Below are 22,851 nucleotides of genomic sequence, written 5' to 3' on the forward strand. Positions count from 1 at the left end.
TTTAAAATGGTGTCACTTCATAGGTATCAAAAGTTGTTTTCAATTTTTAAATACTTTTCTCCCTCTTGTGTCCTCAGCTGGATGCAATAATGTGGAATCATGTACACTTGCATAGATACTGGTATCAGTTACTGTCAACTATAATGAATTTTGTTCTCCTTGAAATATAAAAGTAAAAAAAAAGGGAATTGCCGATTCTATTTCAAAAGAAGGCCAAACTAAGGAGCTAGCTGCAGTTAAGAGGAAACTGTTGGCAATAATTCACCATATCTTAACATATTCTCTCTCTCTAATTGAACTCACAGGTGCTTCAGCTTTGCTGGTGAATTTGTTTCTCCTCATGCTTTGGCTGCATTTTCCTCCTTCTGTCATACTGACTGTTAGCTGAATCTTGAGTATTTTGCCATAATGCTACTAAAACCCTATTCCGCACATATTAAAATAAGTTGGGGAAGAGATAGTAGAGGCACTATTATATATATAACAGTTCATTTGAAAAGGTAATTGTGCTAGATGACTGGTGCCCAGCTAATGTTATTCCTATATGAACAAGTCCAGGGAACGATAGACCAATTAAATTAACATTGTTGGTAGAAAAGATATTGGCCAGGATTTCGCTGTTGTGTTGATGATGAAACTATTAGCTTTTGCCATTGTTACAACTGTGAAACCGACAAAAACACCTGGGGCTGAATTTTACCAGCCCCTCGACATCAGGGGTCGTGGCAGGGGGGTCCGTAAAATACTAGTGCGAGTGGCCCGCCACAACCCCCGACGCTGAGAAGGCCCTGCCGCATTTTACCAGCGGCGGGCTTGGAGGCGAGGCCTTCATTTAAATTGTAAAATCAATGCAAATAAATTTAAATATACTTACCCTGTCCCATGCCGATATTACGGCCACCGGCCCCAACTTGTGGGCCTTCAGAACTCCATACGGAGATCCAAGGCGAGACACTGGTGGGGAGGGGGGAGGAGTGAAATAATCGGCGGGGAGTGGGTAAACTTTTTCTATTGGTTGTGGGGATGATGGGAAGGGGTTGAGGGGCAAAGTGACAAAATTCGGGGGGCAAAGTTGATGATTAGGAAGAAGAGGTTTTCTGATGTGTAAATAACATGAAATGGCCAGTGTGGGGATGGGGGAGGGGCCTCGATCTGTTAATAAAGTTTTCTGTTTAACTTTGCTCGCAGTGTGACTTTAAGAATTTATTTTGTTCATAAGGAGTTGAAGCACTTAAAAAAATGGCGCTAGCGCAGTGGCGCCGGACGCCATTGCCGGGGACGGTGCAGCCGCCCCCCTACGTCATTGGGAGTGGCTTCTCCTCCCCTTCCTTTTAAATGAGCCTCTGCACAAAATATCGCGGGGGCTCAGCGGTGGCGCTTCCGTGTCGGCGTTCAAAGCGTGCCACTGCGATGTGCGGCGCGCTAATAAAGTTCAACCCCTGGTGTCTGGCCATGTGCAATTAAATGCTGAAATCAAGAAGTTACGGTCATTGATTCCCTGCTGCTCCACAGGGTGCGCCGTTGAAATCCCTGCAGGTAGAAATCTTCTGGAATCATTTGAATTGATGTGTACTTCCACTCTTATGCCATTGGTCTTGCTGTAAAAAAAAACCCTTTAACAAGTTATGCCTTGTTGAATGAGGTGTATTTGGGTTTTTAACTCTGCAGTAAGTTTATAATTACTCCTGAACTACCTCGCTGGCCCTGAAAAGCTTTCATATGTGTAGAATGTGAAATTTCTCAATTTTGATGAAAGAAATTCCTAAGATTTTTAAATTAATAAGCATGTTTTTTAAAAGTTTATTCATGATATTTCAGCTTCTACCTTCATCCCATATGTATGTCCCAATCTTTATTTCGCTCTTTGTAAAATGATTAAAAAGTACACAGTAATCAGTTTTTTACTACTTGGTTTATTCTCTGTGAGAAGTCTTCAATGTGATCGGTTGCTTAGCATGTTTGATAACATCCCCTGAGCTGATGCCTGAATCAAAGTAAAGTTGGGAAATGGGAAATCTGCTACCGAGATTGCTTTCTTCAAGGTGAGTAGTGAGCATCGTTGCTTCACCACTGACCATGAAATCTGGGTCATTGGAATTTTTACTCAAAGATGTAATGGAAATAAAATCTAAAAACCAAAGAGATAATAAAGAGAAATCAACACTGATTTCAAAAGGGAAGGTCATGCTTGGCCAACCTTGTTGAATCCTTTGAAGAAATAACTACAACAACAACTTATATTTATATAGAGCCTTGAACGTAATAAAACTTCACAGGTGTATTATAAAACAAAATACAATACCAAGCCACATAAGGAGATATTAGGTCAGATGACAAAAAGTTTGGTCAAAGTGGTTGGTTGAAAGAGTGTGTTAAAGAAGGGAAGTGAGGTAGAAAGGCAGAGAACTGTAGTGAGGGAATTCCAGAGTTTAAGGGCTAGGTTACTGAAGGCATGGCTAAAAATGGGGATGCTCCAGAGGCCAGAATTAGATGAGTGCAGTTATCTAGGAGGGTTGTGGAGCTGGAGGTTATCACAGAGATTGGGATGGGTGAGACCGTGGAGGGACTTTTTTTATTAATTTTTTGTGGGATGTGGTCGTCGCTGACTAGGCCAGCATTTATTGCCCATCCCCAATTGCCCTTGAATTGAGTGGTGTGCTAGGCCATTTCAGAGGGCAGTTAAGAGTCAACCACATTGCTGTGGGTCTGGAGTCACAGGCCAGACCAGGTAAGGAAGGCAGATTTCCTTCCCTAAAGGACATTAGTGAACCAGATGCGTTTTTACAACAATCGACAAAGGTTTTGTGGTCACCATTAGACTAGCTTTTAATTCCAGATTTTTATTAATTGTATTCAGATTTCACCACCTACCATGGTAGGATTCAAACCCATGCCACGAGCATTAGCCTGGGCTCTGGATTACTAGTCCAGTGACATTACCACTATGCCACTGTCTCCCCCTTACTTGAAAACAACAATGATAAATTGAAAATCAAGATGTTGCTTGACTGGGAGCCAAGCACAGGGATGAGAGTTGAATGGGACTTGGTGTGAGTTAAGACATGGCAGCAGTGTTTTGCATGACCTCAAGCTAATGAAGGCATTTGAATACTTAAGTCCAGGGTAAAAAGGCAGAGTTTAAGGTTTCAGCAGCCAATGAGCTGAGAGAGGGGCAAAGCTGGGTAATATTATGCAGGTGGAAATAGGCTGTCTGAGTGATGGTACGAATATCTGGGTGGAAGTTCATCTCATGGTCAAATATGACACCAAGGTTGTGAAGAGAGTGGTTTAGTCTCAGATTGTTGCCTGGGAGAGGGATTGAGTTGATAGTTAGGGAGAGGAGACTGAAAACGTTTGCTTCAGTCTTCCCAATATCTAATTGGAGGAAAGTTCTGCTCATCCAGTTCCAGATGGCAGATAAGCAGGCTGATAATTTAGCAACAGTGGAGGAGTTGAGAGAGATGATGGTGAGGTAGAGCTCAGTGTCATCAATGTACATGTGAAAATTAAGCCTGTGCTTTTGGATAATGTCGCGAAGGGGCAGCATGTAGATGTGAAATAGGAAGGAACCAAAGATTAGATCCTTGGGGTACACCAGAGGTAATGGTGTGATGCAGGAAGAGAAGTGATACTCTGGCTATGATTAGATGGATAAGAATGGAACCAGGTGAGTGCAACTCTCATCCCTAGTTGGATGACAGTAGAGAGGCATTGGAGGAAGTGTGGTGGTCAACCAGGTCAAAGGCTGCAGACAGGTTGAGAAGGATAAAGAATGATAATTTACTTTTGTCACAAACACATAGGATGTAATTTGTGACTTTGATAAGAGCTGTTTTGGTACTAGAGCTGGGCCAGAAACCTGATAGGAGGGATACAACGATGGGGTTCTGGGAAAGATGGGCACATATTTGGGAGATGACATCCTGTTCAAAGACATTGGAAAACAGAAAGAGTAGATATGCGTAATGCAGTAGATGTAATATGTTTGGATTTTCAACAGGTCTCACTGAGATGCCACATAGTAGATTCATGACTAAGATCAGAACATGTGGAGTCAGGGGACAGGTAGCAGAATGGATAGAAAGCTACTACAAAACAGAAAACAGTGGGGATTAAAGGAAACTGCTTAGCTGGCAAAAGGTGGGAAGTAGTGTTACATAGGGATAGTTGTGGGGCCACAGTTATTTACAATTTACGTGAACCGCCTGTGAGAAAACTCAGGTTAGAGAGAAAGCACGGGATACAGAGAGAAAAAACCTGGGATAGAGAGGGAAAACCCGGGAGAGGGAGAGAGAAAGAGAAAACCCAGGATAGAGAGAGAGAGAAAAGCAGTGATAGAGAGATAGATCTAAAACGGAAGAAAGTGCAGGGTTACGGAGAGAAGGTGGGGGAATGGCACTTGGCGAATTACTCATTCGGAGAGCTGGAGCAGAGCCGAGTGGCCTCCTTCTGTGCTGTAATAATTCTGTGATTCTGTGATAAGCAATTCAGATTTGGAAAACAGAAATACAATTTCTGAATTTGCAGATGGCAACAAATTGGGGGGTGTGAAGTTTAAACAGAAGAGGAATGTGACAAAATAGAAGAAGACATTAATAAACTTGCAGAGTGGATGTTTAATTGACAAATGAATTTCAATATAGATAAATCTGAGGTGAGGCATTTTAACAAGACAAGTAAGGAGGTCACATACTGCTTGGATAATAGGTATAAATAGGGTAGAGGGGATCTAGGGTAGGTGTGCAGATGAACTGATCACTAAAAGTATTGGTGCAGGTTAATAACGCCAAAAGAAGAGGAAACCAAGCACTGGGATTAATTTCTAGTGAGAGAGAATTGAAAAACAGGGAAGTCATGTTAAACTTGGAATACTGTGTACAGTTCTGGTCTCCATATTCTAAAAACAGATATTGAGATATTGGAGTAGGTGCAAAAAAGATTCACAAGGATGATACCAGAACTGAAAGGTTATAACCTACGAGTAAAAATTGAATGTGCTGTTGCTCTTTTCTCCAGAAAATAGAAGGTTGAGGGTTGACCTGATAGCGGTCTTTAAGATAATGAAAGTGTTTGGTCGGGTAGACATGAAGAAAATGTTTCTACTTCGGGGGAGGACACTAAAACTAGGGAGCATAAATATTAGTCACTAATAAATCCAATAGGATATTCAAGAGAAACCTCTATACTCAGACAATGGTTGGAATGTGAAACTTGCTACTATATGGTGTAGTTGAGGTGGATAGCATAGGTTAGCAGATGAAGGAAAAAGGAACAGTATGATATGCTGATAGGGTTAGATGAAAAGGGGTGGGCGGAGGCACTGGTGGAGAATGAATGCCAGCATAGACTAGTTGGGTGAAATAGCCTGTGTCTATGCCGTATACTCAATGTAACTCGATCCCAGTACTCCAGCTGCTCTTTATTTCTTGCTGTACTGGTTTTACTTGCTTGGTTTCTAGTGGTTATAGGCTATTGGTGTAATAGGTAATGAAACAAGTGCAGTAAGAAGCAACCAATATGCATTTTTCTTTTTAATCTGCATATTTGCAAAAAAAATATGAATTTACAATTGGGAAGATAGGGTGGAACATAACAGGAGTAGGTCATTTAGTCCTCAAGCCTGTTCCGCCATTCATTGAGAACATGACTGATCTGCAATCTAATTCCTTATATCCGCGGTTATGAAAGTGATTGTTGTGTTAAAATATTGTTTTTTAAAAAGGAATTTATAGTTGAGCTAAATAAATGTTTTTTCATCAAGGGGACAGTGAGAGCCAGATTGGCAGCAGTGTTGCTGTTTGTCACATGACTTGGGCTAGGCTTAGAGCAGAAGCCATGGCAACAGGGGCAGAAAATTGACAAGCGCTCTTTTGATTGGACAAGCCCAGTAATAACAGAGAACATCTAGGTGGACAGAAAACTGTCAAGCTTTCTGGTTGTCAGTCAGTGCATGTGTGTGTTACCTTCTGGAAGGAGACAAAAGTCAAGTGCAGCTAAAGTGTCAAAAAAGGACAGACAAAAAAAGGAGAGAATTCCAAGGAAGAACAGAAGACTGCAACCCAGCTCGTTTTCTCGCAATTCCCTAAAAGATTCAGTGAAGTTCAGTGTGTCAACTTGTCTTGGTTCCTGTATTTCAAGAAGGCCTGCTAAATTGCTTTTCAACGCAGCCTGAAGAGAGCTAATTCTGGAAGATTCTTTAACAGTTGCTCGGAGGTTGGATTGTGTGCTAGTTTGGTGTACTGAGTTTCACCTGCTATTTATTTTTTCAGGGGCGGGCAAGTGATCTGCCCGAGTGTGTTTTTGTTTGTCTGTAACACAGCTCTGATCTAAAAATCCTCTTTTCCTTTTTTGGTTAACCAGAATATATATATGTGTGTGTGTGTGTGTGTGTGTGTGTGTGAGAGAGAGAGTATGAAGGGGCTAAGGTAAAGGGGAATTTTTAAAAAAAATTGCGTTGGATTTTCATAAAATTTGATCTATGTGATATTGTTTTATTTCATTACTAGTTAAGACTTGTTTTATAATCTGTTAATTTTGTTGTTCAGTGTCCTATTCTAGGAAAAATAGTGTATCTGATTGACTGTTTCCACAAGTGGTCAAACTTTAAAGATTATGTTGTGACCTGTGGAGAAGTGGGACTGAATTAACAGTGCACTCCACTCACCTCAGTCGTAACACCGCCTTTGCCCCATTTCCCTTAATACCTTTAGTTAACAAAAATTTAGGAATCTCAGACTTAAAATTAATAATTTGGTATAGGCTGCACAATTCAGAAGTTTGAGGATGATCCCAAAATTTCTGGTTAAAAGTGAGTATAACAAGGTTTAGCCAAGGCTGTTATTGGTAAATGGCACCAGTTCAATTGACACTTTCATTTTAAATTGAAGCTTTATATTTTTCTCACCTCAGCACCCTGCCTTTGAAGTGACAGTTTTCTACTCTGCCCCTTCATTGGAAAACCGATATCGATGGCTATTTACATATATTTGACATTTAAAAAGAAACCCTTTTTCTGAGCCAACACTTCTCCAGAAAAATATTCAACCATTATCTTTACATGTCAGACGCCCTTTAAAATATGCTAGATACAATTATTATTTTATTTACTTCTAGAGGTCACTATTAGTAGCCAGCCCTTAAAGGTACAACGTTGTGAGACATTTCTATTTGCTGGAATAACATTCTTATATGGCAACATTGGATCATTTCAAAATAATATTTTGATAGAAAACAGCAATGGAGATTGGTGTAATATTGAGTATGATAACATTGTGAGCAGTTTCTGGATTTAAAATGTCACTTCCAAGGTACAAAAATTGTTTCCCGTTTTTAATGATTTTACTCCCTCTTTCGTCCTCACCTGGATACAATAACATGGAATCATGTATATTTGCATAGACATTGGCATCAATTACTGCCAATTATTGTGGTTTCTCTTCTACTTTAAATTTGCCTATCCTATTTCAAAAGAAGGACAAACTAAGGACCTAGCTACAGCTAGGAGGAAACCGTTGGCAACAATTCACCGAATCTTAACATATTCTCTCCCTCTGCCTAAATTGACTGCTGCTTCAGCTTTGCTGGCCGAATTTGTTCCTACTCATGACCTGGATGCTTTTGTCCCCTTGTGTCAAACTGGCTGTTGGCCGAAACTTGGCTATTTTTCCATAATGCTATTAAAACTTGCTATGACGGGAGAGATGATAGGGGAGTCTCCCCTTTTTCACTTCTCAACTGACTGAAGACAGCGTGTTTTAAAAAAAAAAATGTTTTAGCTCCAGAGAGCTTTAATTGTCAAGAAGAGACGAATGACAGTTTCTCTTGTAGGTTTTAAAAGAAAGATAAATGTTTATTGTTCAACACCTGAATACACGCAACTACACCCGCTCTCACACTCAGACAGATATACACACACTCTCAAGATAAGATTGTAATTTTTTTTAATTTGTTCATGGAATGTGGGCGCCACTGGTTTGGCCAGCATTTATTGCCCATCCCTAATTGCCCTTGAGAAGGTGCCCTTGGTGAGCAGCCTTCTTGAACTGCTGCAGTCCTTGTGGTGGAGGTGCTGTTAGGAAGAGAGTTCCAGGATTTTGACCCAGCGGCAGTGAAGGAATGGCAATATATTTCCAAGTCAGGATGGTGTGTGGCTTGGAGGGGAACTTACAGATGGTGGTGTTCCCATGCATCTGCTGTCCTTGCCCTTCTAGGTGGTAGAGATCACGTGTTTGGAAGGTGCTGTTGAAGGAGCTTTGGTGAGTTGCTACAGTGCATATTGTATATGGTACACACTGCTGCTACTGTCCATCGGTGGTGAAGAGAGTGAATGTTGAAGGTGGTGGATCGGGTGTCAATCAAGTGGGCTGATTTGTCCTGGATGGTATCAAGCCTCTTGAGTGTTGTTGGAGCTGCACCTATCCAGGCAAGTGGAGAGTATTTCATCACACTCCTGACTTGTGCCTTGTGGATGATAGACAGGCATTGGGGAGACAGGAGGTAAGCTACCTGATGCAGAATTCCCAGCCTCTGACCTGCTCTTGTAGCAACAGTATTTATGTGGCTGGTCCAGTTCAGTTTCTGGTCAATGGTAACCCCTAGGATGTTGATTGTGGGAGATTCAGTGATCGTAATGCCATTGAATGTCAAGGGGAGATGGTTAGATCCTCTTGTTTGAGATGGCCATTGCCCAGCACTTGTATGGCACGAATGTTACTTGCCGATTATCAGCCCAAGCCTGGATATTGTCCAGGTCTTACTGCATCTGGACAGGACTTCTTCAGTATCTTAAGAGTCATGGATGGTGCTGAACATTGTGCAAACATTAGCGAATATCCCCACTTCTGACCTTATGATGGAGTGAAGGCCATTGATGAAGCAGCTGAAGATGGTTGGGCCTAGGACACTACCCTGAGGAACTCCTGCAGTGATGTCCTGGGGCTGAGATGATTGACCGCCAACAACCACAACCATCTTCCTTTGCGCTAGGTATGACTGCAACCAGTGGAGAGTTTTCCCCTTGATTCCCATTGATTCCAGTTTTTCTAGGGCTCCTTGATGTCATATTCGGTCAAATGCTGCCTTGATGTCAAGGGCAGTCACTCTCACCTCACTGAGCAGGTTATTGCTGAGCAAGTACGGCTTGTTAGCACTATTGATGACCCCTTCCATCATTTTGCTGAAGATCAAGAGTAGACTGATGGGGCGGTAATTGTCCAGGTTGGATTTGTCCTGCTTTTTGTGCACAGGACGTACCTGGGCAATTTTCCACATTGCCGGGTAGATGTCAGTGTTGTAGCTGTATCAGAACAGCTTGGCTAGGGGCATGGCTAGTTCTGGAGCACAAGTCTTCAGTACTTTTGCCGGAATGTTGTCAGGGCTCATAGCCTTTGCAGTATCCAGTGCCTTCAGTCGTTTCTTGATATCACGTGGAGTGAACCAGATTGGTTGAAGTCTGGTATCTGTGATGCTGGGGACTTCAGGTGGAGGCTGACATGGATCATCCATTTGGCACTTCTGGCTGAAGATTGAAGCAAATGCTTCAGCCTTGTCTTTTGCACTGATGTGCTGGGCCCCACGTTGCTGAGGATGGGGATATTTGTGGAGCCTCCTCCTCCTGTCCGTTGTTTAATTGCCCACCACCATTCACATGTGGATGTGACAAGACTGCAGAGCTTAGATCTGGTCCGTTGGTTGTGGGATCGCTTAGCCCTGTCTGTTGCATGCTGCATCTGCCGTTTGGCATGCAAGTAGTCTTGTGTTGTAGCTTCACCAGGCTGACACCTCATGTTTAGGTATGCATGGTGCTGCTGCTGATATGCCCTCCTGCACTCTTCATTAATTCTAAAAGTAACATGCGTTTAAGTCTTAAGATTTCAAGGGTTCTCTGTTGCACTTTTTGTTCCCTGGGGTGGAGACTTGAAATAATTCAAGCCTGTAACCCTTTTTTAAAAGATCTGGAGGGCTCGGAACGGATCTGCTTTTGTTTTATGTTTGCAGTAGCAGATTTTTTTTGGTTATACTCTAGTCAAGGTTGCGTGGCGAAGCCCTGGTACAGTTCCTCGTGAGAGTTCAGGGCCAACTTGAGTCTCTGCCTACGTGTGACTTAAAGCTAGTGGTCTTAGGGAGGTTCTTTTCTCTTCATTGGCAGAGAGCTGTTTTCTGTCTCTGTCTGCCCAGAATATCCCTTATTAAAACCCCTTATCAGAAGCGTGGTTTCTGTCATATCACCAGAGCATCTATTTTCTTTGTCCTCATAAATAGTTTCTGATAGTTAGGCCATTGTCAGACAACGGCGTCCGGTTATCACTCATCCACATACCATCTTGATAAAATAGAGCTTTTCACACCCATTTTCTGAATTTCAAATTTGAAGTCCAAGAGTCTGCAACAGTATTGTGAACCCAGTCTTTTTTTAATTAGTTGGAGAAATGCAGCCATTATCACAGGAAGGGTTGTTTGCATTTTAATGACTTCGCCAAGACTTATTCCATGTGTATTGGCAGGAAAGAAAAGATCATAGAGTCATATAGCATAGAAACAGGCCCTTCGGCCCACCACGTCCATGCTGACCATAATGTCTATCTATACTAATCCCACCTGCCTGCATTAATTCCATATCCCTCTATGCCTTGCTCATTCAAGTACCTGTCCAGATGCCTCTTAAATGTTGCTACTGTTCCTGCCTCCACCACCTCCTCTGGCAGCTCATTCCAGATACCCACTATTCTTTGTGTGAAAAATTTACCCCTTTGATCCCCTTTTCAGCCTCCTCCCTCTCGCCTTAAATCTATGCCCTCTAGTTTTAGTCACCCCTACCATGGGAAACAGACTCTGGCTATCTACCCTATCTATGCCTCTCATAATTTAAAATACCTCTATCATGACCCCGCTCAGCCTCCTTCGCTCCAGGGAAAACAGACTCAGCCTATCCAATCTCTCTTTATAACTCAAGCCCTCCAAACCAGGCAACATCCTTGTGAATCTTTTCTGCACCCTCTCTCCCTCTCTAGCTTAATCACATCTTCCTGTAGTGCGGTGACCAGAACTGCACACAGTACTCCAAATGTGGCCTAACCGTTATGTACAACTGTAACATGACGTCCCAACTCTTGTACTAAATGCCTCGGCCGATGAAGACGAGCATGCCATACGCCGCCTTCACCACCCTGTCTACCTGTGTTGCCACTTTCAGGGAACTAAGTACTTGTGCCCCAAGATGTCTCTGCTGAACAACACTCCCCAGAGCCCTGCCATTCACTGTATATGTCCTGCCCTGGTTTAACTTCCCAAAATGTATCACTTCCATTTGCCAATCCCTTGCCCACTTTCCCAGTTGATCCATCTGCCCTCAACTCTACTTTGTTTTACAGGAAAGTGTCTGTTTCGGGATTATACTTCATAAGTTCATATTGCGTGAGCGTGACAAACTCTATTCTGCACATATTAAAATAAGTTAACAAAGACATAGCAGAGGCACTATTACATATCTATAACAATTCATGAGAAACAGAAGTAGTTCCAAAGGACTGGTGGACAGCTAATGCTATTTCTAAATGAACAAGTCCAAGGAATGATGGGCCAATTAGCTTAACATTGTTGGTAGAAAAGATATTGGCCACCATTTTGCTGATGTAATGATGAGGGAACTGTCATATTTCACCATCAGTACAACTCTGAAACTGACAGCTACACCTGTTGCTGAATTTAGTGCTGGCAGTGGGGATCCTGCTAACAGGCCCAAAAGCAGGGGTGGGGACGGGCGACCCTGCTTCAGTGGCCAGCAAGACCAGGGTCACATCTTGTCTGTGGCAGCCAATTAATTGGATGCCACCAAGGTGGCTGTTCCTATTAAGGATGGCTGCCCTTGCCCAGAGCAGCCGACAATCAGAGGGCCGGCAGTTCAGCATCCTCTGCAACGCCACCGAATGCAGTGGCCACTGCTGGGGCTGCACCTGGAGTTGGCCTCAGATGGAGTATTGAATACAATTCCAACAACCACATTTTCTGATGAATGGTCATTGACCTGAAACGTTAATTCTGTTTCTGTCTCCACAGATGCTACCTGACCTGCTGAGTATTTCCAGCATTTTCTGGCTTTTTAAAGGGAACTTCATGCCTGACAACCTGACTGAATTTTTTGAAAAGGTGACTAAAGTAGTGGACAATGGAATGTCTATGAATGTTATTTATTTGGACTTCCAGAAGGCATTTGATAAAGTCCCTCATAAGAGAATTTTAGCTAAAGTGGAAGCTCATAGAATTGAAGGCAAATTATTGACCTGTTTAGGAAATTGGCTGAGCAGCACAGAGTAGGGATAATGGGCAGGTACTTTAATTGGCAAGACCTGACTCATTGGGCTAAATTTTATTGTAGGCCGCAGTTTGCGACATCGGAAGCAGGTGTAGCATCTCTTGGGACAATGAGTGGCTGGCCGAACGTGATTAAGCGGCGGCTGGCCAATTAAGAGTCGGGGAGGACTGAGGCGGCAGCGGAGGTGGTAAAGGTGGCGTGAGGTGACGCCACGCAAGCACAAGAGACCATATTTAAAGGGCTACCAGTCCTGCACTCAGTACTGACTGGTGTTCCAGAGCCCCTGCCTGACCGGTGTCTGCTGTTCCACAGCCCCTGCCTGACAGTTTCCTGTTAGAGTCCCTGCATTCAGGACTGCCAAGGATCTGATTGGAAGCCTGCAGGCAGAACGGCAGAAGGAAGACCACATGTGGCCCCATGGTTCAGCAATGTCTCCCTCCAAACCCTTCTCCAGGCTGCAAGGGAAAGGCAGAAGGTCCACTTCCCAGGGATGGGAGGAGGAGACCTGCCCGCCTGACTAAGCAAAATTTAGCAAAGGAGGTCCGCAGATATGTGGTCAGCCCAAGTACCTGGATCCAGTGCCAGAAAAGGGTCAGTGACCTCATTTGGTCTACCAAGGTAAGTGATCCATACACTCCCAAACCTTTGGGCCCTGCTTCTGTCAGAGAGAGATGCTACTTTTGGTGGAGGGGGAGGAGCACCCAGCCGTGGCAATGGGGTTGGGGAGTTGGAAATGCCACCTGTGGCATGGCTGCATCTCGGTGAGAGGTACTGGTCTGTCAGTGCATTCCCCTGCACAGTCCTCCGAGAGTGGCCATATACAGGAGGCATATGTGAGCCCCCATCATGGCTCGCTGGGCTCTCATCATCAGAGGTCTGAGACTTTTCCCCCCGGGTGACTAACTTTATTCATTGTGTCTGCAGGAGAAGACAGCCCACAATAGGAAGGAGGATGCCAAGACCAGCAGTAGAGTACCTTATCTCCATGTCCTCATCCTGATGGACGAGGAGGCCATGGAACTGGCAGGTCAACAAGGCGGCCATGCCATAGCTGATGGCGAGACAGGGGCACCTACCCAAGAGAGTGAGTGAGCATCTCCTGGGGAACAAGGGTGTATCTGGTACCAAAGAGCCATGATGCGCATCTGATCACCACTGCATCAATGGAGCTGCACAGTTGTGATGGTTGGAATGTGACAATGGGCAAACCCTAATCCTTAATCCCTAATATCTATGATTTCTCATGCAGGTCAAGATGAGCAACATGAGAGAGGAGCTGAAGAGGCTGGGGGACAGTCGGCCACCTCTAAGGAGGAAGAGGGAGTCTTAGAGTGACGACCGTCACTATCATTCCCCTGCACCCTCCACCAGCGCAGATACTCTCATGTCGGTGGGTAGTTGAACGCGTTTAGATTCGAGCACAGCATAGCACAGACACACCAGGGCAGCTGACAGAGGCTGTGACAGCCCAGGCCACTACTGTTAGAGGACTGTGGGACGTCAGGTCCATGCTGAATCCCAGACTGATGACGTGCCTCTGGTGTTGGTGGCAACATGGGAAATGCTGCATCTGCAGTGAGAGGTCAGGTAATATCTGGCAGAGATGCCAGAGGCTATGTGTACCCAAGCATGGACGAAGGAGGAGTCCGCCCAGGCCCTGGGTACTGCACTGTCTCTGCTGATTGCGAGTCTGGCTTCCTCCATTGAGAGATTGGCAACTCTCATGGAGAGCCACATCCAGCAGACCAATCAGTGGCTCCCGGAGATGCACGCAGACCTGGACACCATTCTCGTTGTCCATGAGCTCCATGCAGCAGTGAGAGGCGGATCAGTTCCTGGAGTCTCCACCAGGTCCACGTCCCTCTCAGGTCAGCAGGGAGGTACAAGTGTGCCTTATAAGGGCGGAGGAACGGCTGCTTTTGCTGTATCTTGGGGTTCATCTCAGGGTACTCCGAGAATGGACAGTGGCTGCAAAGCCCCTCTGACAGTGATTCCAGTGCCTCCATCATCCCCACCGACAGAGGTTGTTCCTGCACCTTTGCAGGGCGCACAGTGCTCTGGGGCTCTCCAGATCTTGGGCAGCCAGAGGATGGCAGCTAAGGTCGTCCCAAGCCAGGAGGCAGCAAGGTCAGCAGCCTGCCTCCACCTCAGCTGACAGCACAGGGGACCAACACATAGGAGCACCCTGAAAAGTTTAAAAGGAGTACCTAGAGTCATAGAGTCAGTTACAGCACAGAAGGAACACAAAAGGCCCATCAAGTCAACGCCAGCTCGCCATGGAGCTATTCAGTCAGTCCCATTTCCCCGCTAGATCCCTGTAGTCCTGCAAGTCTATTTCCTTTGAGTGCCCATCCAATTTCCTTTTGAAGTCATTGATTGTCTCCACTTCCACCATTCTTGTGGGCAGTGAGTTCCAGGACATTACTCCCCACTGTATAAAAAAAAGTTCTTCCTTATATTCCCCCTGCATCTCTTGCCCAAAACCTTCAATCTGTGTCCCCTAGTCCTTGTACCATTAGTTTTTGGGAACAGTTTTTCTTTGTCTAACTTCTCTGTCGTAATCTTGTACACTTCTATTAAATCTTCCCTCAATTTCCTTTGTTCTAAGGAGAACCACCCCAGTTTTTCCAACCTAACCTTGTAACTAAAATCCCCCATCCCTGGAACCATTCTGGTAAATCTCCTCTGTACACTCTCAAGGACCTTCGCATCCTTCCTAAAGGGCAGTGACCAGAACTGGACGCAATACTCTAGTTGGGGCCTAACCAGAACTTTATAAAGGTTCAGCATAACTTCCCTGCTTTTGTACTCAGTGCCTTTGTTTTTGAACCCCAAGATCCCATATGCTTTATGAACCACTCTCTCAATATGTCCTGCCACCTTCAAAGATTGATGCACGCTAACCCCCAGGGCCCTCTGTTCCTGCACACTCTTTAGAACTGTGCCATTAAGCATATATTGCCTCTCCCTATTCCTTTTGCCAAAGTGCATTACCCCACAATTGTCAGTATTAACTTCCATCTGCCACCTCTCTGCCCATTCTGCTAGCCTACCTATGTCCTGTTGCAGGTGATTCATATCATCCTCACTGTTTGCCACACCTCCAAGTTTGGTGTCATTGGCAAATTTTCTAATTTCTAAATGCACTGAGAGGAGCATGGGTGAAGATGCAGAAGAAATGGGTAGTCGTGTGTTGGTTGTGACGTGGGACAGAATAATGCTGTTAACTCACCACGTCTCCTTTCTGTTGTTGATGTCCTTTGGGAAGTCATTTGAACTCTTCCTTCCAAGGGGCTGGAAGTGAGTGAACAAACCTCAAGTGCTTCAGCCTTGCCACTGTGTGAGGTGCTGCCGTACAGAAGGAAGGAGGTGACAACAGGGCTGCTGAAAGGAAAGGCTTTATTGTTGCACTTCCGCAAAGTGGTAAGGCTCAAAAGAAATGTGAATGTGTAAAGCCATCTTGTGTCTCCCCTGTGTGTATCTCATGGCAACTTTCCTGCTGTGCCAGGGCCCTTTTTTCACTGTCTGGGCAGCATCCTCATCCACATCCTCATCATTGGAGGAGGCATCGTGCTCCACAATATCCTCACTGGTCAATGCCTCCCTCTCTGTAGTGCCAGGTTGTGCAGTGCACAGCAGACCACCACAATCCACGAGACCTCTCTGGGACATAATGAAGGGCTCCACCGGATCATTCTAGTCACTTAAATCTCATCTTGAGTAGACCTATGGCCTGCTTGATGTTTGCTCAGGTTGACCTGTGGCAAGTGTTGCACCTCTCTGCATCTGTGCATAGGTAGCAGGCGTCAGTAGGCATGTCCTCAGGGGGTAGCCCTTGTCTCCAAGGATTCATCCCTGAAGGTGCATGGAGGCACGGGAAAATTTCTGGCACCTGGGACTGCCTTAGTATGTAGGCGTCATAGCTGCTTCCCAGGTATCATGCACACACCTGTAAGATCTGTTTGCGGTGGTCGCAGACCAGTTGTATATTGAAGGAGTGGAACTCATTTGGCTAATGAAGGTAGCAGGCTGGTTCATGGGAGCCTTCATGGTCACATGCATGCAGTCAATGACCACCTACAACTGGCAGAATCCTGCGATGGCCCCGAATCGTTTAGCCCTCTCAGTTTGACTGTTTGGATTGATGTGTAAGCGCACATAGTCGCCAGCCCCCCTGAACATGACATTGGTGGCCTCCTTGATGCAGCGATGCACCGCAGACTGGGAGATTCTGCCCATCTCCAGTGGACCCCTGGAATGATTTGGCAGTGTAGAAGTTTAATGTCATGATGACTTTCAGCACAACTGGCATCGGGTGCCCAAATCCCATGGGCCTCAGTTCATCCTGGTATCATGGTACATAGATCATTGACGGCCTTCCTGGAGAGACGCAGTTTAGTTTAGAGATACAGCACTGAAACAGGCCCTTCGGCCCACCAAGTCTGTGCCGACCATCAACCACCCATTTATACTAATCCTACACTAATTCCATATTCCTACCACATCCCCACCTGTCCCTATATTTCCCTATCACCTTACCTATATTAGGGGCAATTTATAATGGCCAATTAACCTATCAACCAGCAAGTCTTTTGGCATGTGGGAGGAAACCGGAGCACCCGGAGGAAACCCACGCAGACACAGGGAGAACTTGCAAACTCCGCACAGGTAGTACCCAGAATCGAACCCGGGTCCCTGGAGCTGTGAGGCTGCGGTGCTAACCACTGCGCCACTGTGCCACCCTTTGGAGATGCTGGCGCTCGGACTTCTGCAGGTAGTTGAGCTTCAGCCGGTAGCCCCTTTCTGGAGGGTAGCTGCTTCTGTGCTCTGGAGCCAGCTGGTGTGCCCCTCTGCATCCTTCTGTAGTCTCCTGTACCTGTGGCTGGTCCTCATGTGTGCCCTCAGATGGTGGTGCCCTTGCCAGTTCAGGCTCCTCCCTCACTGATGTTTGTATGTCCACCTCCACAGTTGCCTCAACAGCAGGGTGAATGAGGCCCATGAGAGCTTGCCTCTCCCTGAGCGCAAGGCCTTCAGGCCAAACAGATCCTCCCCTTCCCCTCACTTATGACCTTCGATGAAGTGGCACTGCCCCGATGCCACCCTGGTATGGCTTGCCCATACTGCTGGAACATTAGCTCCCACTTCTTAAGATGCTTCCCGATGCCCCCTCTTCACCCTTCCTGCCAAGGGACATTGCTTCCCCAATGCCTGTCCACTATCGACAAGGCACAAGTTAGGAGTGTATTGGAATACTCTCCACTTGCCTGGATGGGTGCAGCTCCAACACTCAGGAAACTCGACACCATCCAGAACAAAGCAGCCACTTGATTGGCACCCCATAAACCACCTTCAACATTCACTCCCTTCACCACAGTGGCAGCAGTGTGTACCATCGACAAAATGCACTGCAGCAACTCACCAAGGGTCCTTCGACAGCACCTTCCAAATACGCGACATCTACCACTTAGAAGGATAAGGGCAGCAGATGCATGGGAACATCACCACCTGCAAGTTCCCCTCCAAGCCACGCACAATCCTGACTTGGAATTATATCACTGTTCCTACACTGTTGCGGGGTCAAAATCCTGGAACTTACTTCCTTATAGCATTGTGGGTGTACCTACACCCCAAGGACTGCAGCAGTTCAAGAAAGTAGCTCACCGCCACCTTCTCAAGGGCCCTTAGGAATGGGCAATAAATGCTGGCCTTGCCCATATCCCACAAACAGATAAAAAAATACAAGGGGGTAGAATTCATGTTTCAGCTATACAAAACCTCTTTAGACTATACCTGCACTATTGTGAGCAGTTCTGGGTGCCACACCTGAGGAAGGATATATTGACCTTGGAGGGAGTGCAGCATAGGATGTGGGCGTTGCTGGCTATGCCAACATTTATTGCCCATCCCTAATTGCCCTTGAGAAGGTGGCGGTGAGCTGCCTTCTTGAACCGCTGCAGTCCATGGGAGGTAGGTACACCCACAGTGCTATTAGGAAGGGAGTTCCAGGATTTTGACACAGTGACAGTGAAGGAACGGCGATATAGTTCCAAGTCGGGATAGTGTGTGACTTGGAGGTGAACTTGCAGGTGGTGGTGTTCCCATGCATTTGCTGCCCTTGTCCTTCTAGTTGGTAGAGGCCGCAGGTTTGGAAGGTGCTGTCGAAGTAGCCTTAGTGCATTGCTGCAGTGCATCTTGTAGATGGTACACACTGCTGTCACTGTACGTCGGTGGTGGAGGGAGTGCCAATCAAGTGGGCTGCGTTGTCCTGGATGGTGTCAAGCTTCTTGAGTGTTGTTGGAGCTGCACCCATCCAGGCAAGTGGAGAGTATTCCATCACACTCCTGACTTGTGCCTTGTAGATGGTGGACAGGCTTTGGGGAGTCAGGAGGTGAGTTACTCGCCGCAGGATTCCTAGCCTCTGACCTGCTCTTGTAGCCACGGTATTTATATGGCTACTCCAGTGTAGTTTCTGATCAATGGTAGCCCCTATGATGTTGATAGTGGGGGATTCAGTGATGGTAATGCCATTGAATGTCAGGTGGAGATGGTTAGATTCTCTCTTGTTGGATATGGTTATTGTCAGGCACTTGTGTGGCGCAAATGTTACTTACCACTTATCAGCCCAAGCCTGGATATTGTCCACGTCTTGCTGCATTTCTACAAGGACTGCTTCAGTATTTGAGGAGTCGCGAATGGTGCTGAACATTGCGCAATCATCAGCGAATATCCCCACTTCTGACCTTTATGATTGAAGGAAGGTTATTGATGAAGCAGCTGAAGATGGTTGGGCCTAGGACACTACCCTGAGGAACTCCTTGCAGTGATGTCCTGGAGCTCAGATGATTGACCTCCCACAACCACTGCCATCTTCTTTTGTGCTAGGTATGACTCCAACCAGCAGAGAGTTTTCCCCCTAATTCCTATTGACTCTAGTTTTGCTCGGGCTCCTTGATGCCATACTCAGTCAAATGCTGCCTTGATGTCAAGGGTAGTCACTCTCACCTCATCTCTTGAGTTCAGCTCTTTTGTCCATGTTTGAACCAAGGCTGTAATGAGGTCAGGTGCTGAGTGGCTTTGTCAGAACCCAAACTGAGCATCACTGAGCAGGTTATTGCTAAGCAAGTGCTGCTTGATGGTACTGTTGATGACACCTTTGCTTATGATTGAGAGTAGACTGAGGAGAGGTTGGATAAACTCGGATTGTTTTCACTGGAACGACGGAGGTGGAGGGGTGACATGGTAGAGGTTTACAAAGTTATGAATGGCATGGACAGAGTGGATAGTCAGAAGCTTTTTCCCAGGGTGGAAGAGTCAGTTACTAGGGACATAGGTTTAAGGTGCGAGGGCCAAAGTTCAGAGGGGATGTGCAAGGCAAGTTCTTTACACAGAGGGTGGTGAGTGCCTGGGACCTGCTGTCAGAGGAGGTGGTGGAAGCAGATATGATAGCGACATTTATGAGGCATCTTGACCAATACATGAATAGGATGGGAATAGAGGGATACGGTCCCCGGAAGTGCAGAAGGTTTTAGTTTAGACAGGCATCAAGATCGGCGCAGGCTTGGAGGGCCGAATGGCCTGTTCCTGTGCTGTACTGTTCTTTGTAGACTGATGGGGCAGTAATTGGCCAGGTTGGACTTGTCCTGCTTTTTGTGTACAGGACATACCTGGGCAATTTTCCACATTGCCGGGTAGATGCCAGTGTTGTAGCTGTACTGGAATAGCTTGGCTAGGGGCGGGGCAAATTCTGGAGCACAGGCCTTCAGTACTATTGCTGGAATATTGTCAGAATGATACCTGTCTTCCAAGGTTAAATTATGAGGCAAGAGTACGCAAACGTGGGTTACATCTCCTGGAATTTAGAAGGTTAGGGGTTGATTTGATTGAAGTTTTCAAGATATTAAGGGGAACAGATAGGCTAGATAGAGAGAAACTATTCTGCTAGTGGGGGTGTCTAAGATGGCCATAGACTTAAAATTAGAGACACACCATTCAGGAGTGAAATTATGAAATATTTCTACGCCAAGGGTGGGAAAGGTTTGTAACTCTTCTGCAACAACAATTGATGTTCAATGAATTGTTAATTTTAAATCTGAGATTAATAGATTTTTATTATCTGAAGGGATATGGGGCAAAAGCAGGGATATGGAGTTAGGTTGCAGATCAGCTGCAATTACATTGAATGGTAGAATAGGACTGAGGGGCTTAATGGTTTACTCCTGTTACTATGTTCCTACATCATCATCATCTTTAATGGCCTCCTTGACTCGAGAGACAATGGGTAAGCACCTGGAGGTGGTCAGTGGTTTGTGAAGCAGCGCCTGCCGTGGCTATAAAGGCCAATTCTAGAGTGACAGACTGTTCCATAGGTGCTGCAGATAAAATTGGTTGTTGGGGCTGTTACACAGTTGGCTCTCCCCTTGTGCTTCTGTTTTTTTTCCTGCCAACTGCTAAGTCTCTTCGACTCGCCACACTTTAGCCCCGTCTTTATGGCTGTCCGCCAGCTCTGGCGATCACTGGCAACTGACTCCCACGACTTGTGATCAATGTCACAGGACTTCATGTCGCGTTTGCAGACGTCTTTAAAGCGGAGACATGGACGGCCGGTGGGTCTGATACCAGTGACGAGCTCGCTGTAATATGTGCCCTTGGGGATCCTGTCATCTTCCATATGGCTCACATGGCCAAGCCATCTCAAGTGCCGCTGGCTCAGTCGGGTGTATATGCTGGGGATGTTGGCTGTCTCGAGGACTTCTGTGTTGGAGATACAGTCCTGCCACCTGATGCCAAGGATTCTCCGGAGGCAGCAAAGATGGAATGAATTGAGACGTCGCTCTTCGCTGACATACGTTGTCCAGGCCTCGCTGCCATAGAGCTAGGTACTGAGGACACAGGCTTGATACACTCGGACTTTTGTGTTCCGTGTCAGTGCACCATTTTCCCACACTCTCTTGGCCAGTCTGGACAGAGCAATGGAAGCCTTTCCCATGCACTTGTTGATTTCTGCATCGAGAGACAGGTTACTGGTGACAGTTGAGCCTAGGTAGGTGAACTCTTGAACCATTTCCAGAGTGTGGTCGCAGATACTGATGGATGGAGCATTTCTGACGTCCTATCCCATGATGTTCGTTTTCTTGAGGCTGATGGTTAGGCCAAATTCGTTGCAGGCAGCCGCAATCCTGTCGATGAGTCTCTGCAGACACTCTTCTGTGTGGAACATTAATGCAGCATCGTCTGTAAAGAGGAGTTCCCTGATGAGGACTTTCCGTACTTTTGTCGCCGCTCTTAGACGGGCAAGGTTGAACAACCTGCCATCTGATCTTGTGTGGAGGAAAATTCCTTCTTCTGAAGACTTGAACGCATGTGAGAGCAGCAGGGAGAAGAAGCTCCCAAACAGTGTAGGTGCGAGAACACAGCCCTGTTTCATGCCACTCAGGATAGGAAATGGGTATGATGAGGCGCCGCTATGCTGAATTGTGCCTTTTATATTGTCATGAAATGAGGTGATACTTAGTAGCTTTGGTGGACATCCGATCTTTTCTAGTAGTCTGAAGAGACCACGTCTGCAGATGAGGTCAAAGGCTTTGGTGAGATCAATGAGAGCAACGTAGAGGGGCATCTGTTGTTCTCGGCATTTCTCCTGTAGCTGGCGAATGGAGAACAGCATGTCAATGGTGGATCTCTCTGCTCAAAAGCCACACTGTGCCTCAGGGTAGACATGTTCTGCCAGCTTCTGGAGCCTGTTTAAAGCGAATCGAGCGAAGACTTTCCCCACTATGCTGAGCAGGGAGATTCCATGGTAGTTGTTGCAGTCATCGCGGTCACCCTTGTTCGTTATAGAGGGTGATGATATTGGTGTCGCGCATGTCCTGTGGTACTGCTCCCTCATCCCAGCACAGGCAAAGCAGTTCTTGGAGTGCTGAGAGTATATCAGGCTTGGCACTCTTGATTATTTCAGGGGTAATGCCGTCCTTCCCAGGGCCTTTTCCACTGGCTAGAGACTCAATGGCATCACTGAGTTTCGATTTTGTTGGCTGTTCGTCCAGCTCATCTATGACTGGCAGAGACTGGGCTGCATTGAAGGCGGTCTCGGTGACAACATTTTCCCTGGAGTACAGTAAAAGCAAAATACTTCGGATGCTGGAAATCTGAAATAAAAACAAGAAATGCTGGAACCACTCAGCAGGTCTGGCAGCATCTGTGGAAAGAGAAGCAGAGTTAACGTTTCGGGTCAGTGACCCTTCTTCGGAACTAGCAAATATTAGAAATGTCAAAGGTTATAAGCAAGTGAGATGGGGGTGGGGTAAGAGATAACAAAGGAGGTGTAGATTGGACAAGGCCACATAGCTGACCAAACGATCATAGAGCAAAGGCAAACAATATGTTAATGGTGTGTAGAAAGACAAAGCATTAGTACAGATAGGGTGTTAACGGACTGAAGATTGAACAGCAGCAAGTACAAACATGAAAAAAAAACATGGGTAAGCAAACTGAACAAACTAAGATGAAATGAAATAAACACAAAAAAAAAGATTGTACAAAAT

At 45.9% G+C, this 22,851-nt stretch overlaps 1 protein-coding gene and 1 long non-coding RNA gene across 8 annotated transcripts in view; one reads left to right on the top strand and one right to left on the bottom strand.

Annotated features, from left to right (window-relative positions):
* Positions 1–962, bottom strand: part of LOC137369198 (uncharacterized) — a 97,728-nt gene extending 96,766 nt beyond the window's left edge. The window contains exon 1 of the long non-coding RNA XR_010974893.1: positions 875–962. This is a non-coding gene — a long non-coding RNA (uncharacterized lncRNA). The remainder of the gene's footprint in view (positions 1–874) is intronic.
* LOC137369197 (phosphoserine aminotransferase-like) overlaps positions 1–22,851 on the top strand; it is a 226,988-nt gene that overhangs the window by 173,122 nt on the left and 31,015 nt on the right. The window lies entirely within an intron of this gene.

Source organism: Heterodontus francisci, chromosome 4 (assembly GCF_036365525.1).
Source record: "Heterodontus francisci isolate sHetFra1 chromosome 4, sHetFra1.hap1, whole genome shotgun sequence".
NCBI lineage: Eukaryota > Metazoa > Chordata > Chondrichthyes > Heterodontiformes > Heterodontidae > Heterodontus > Heterodontus francisci.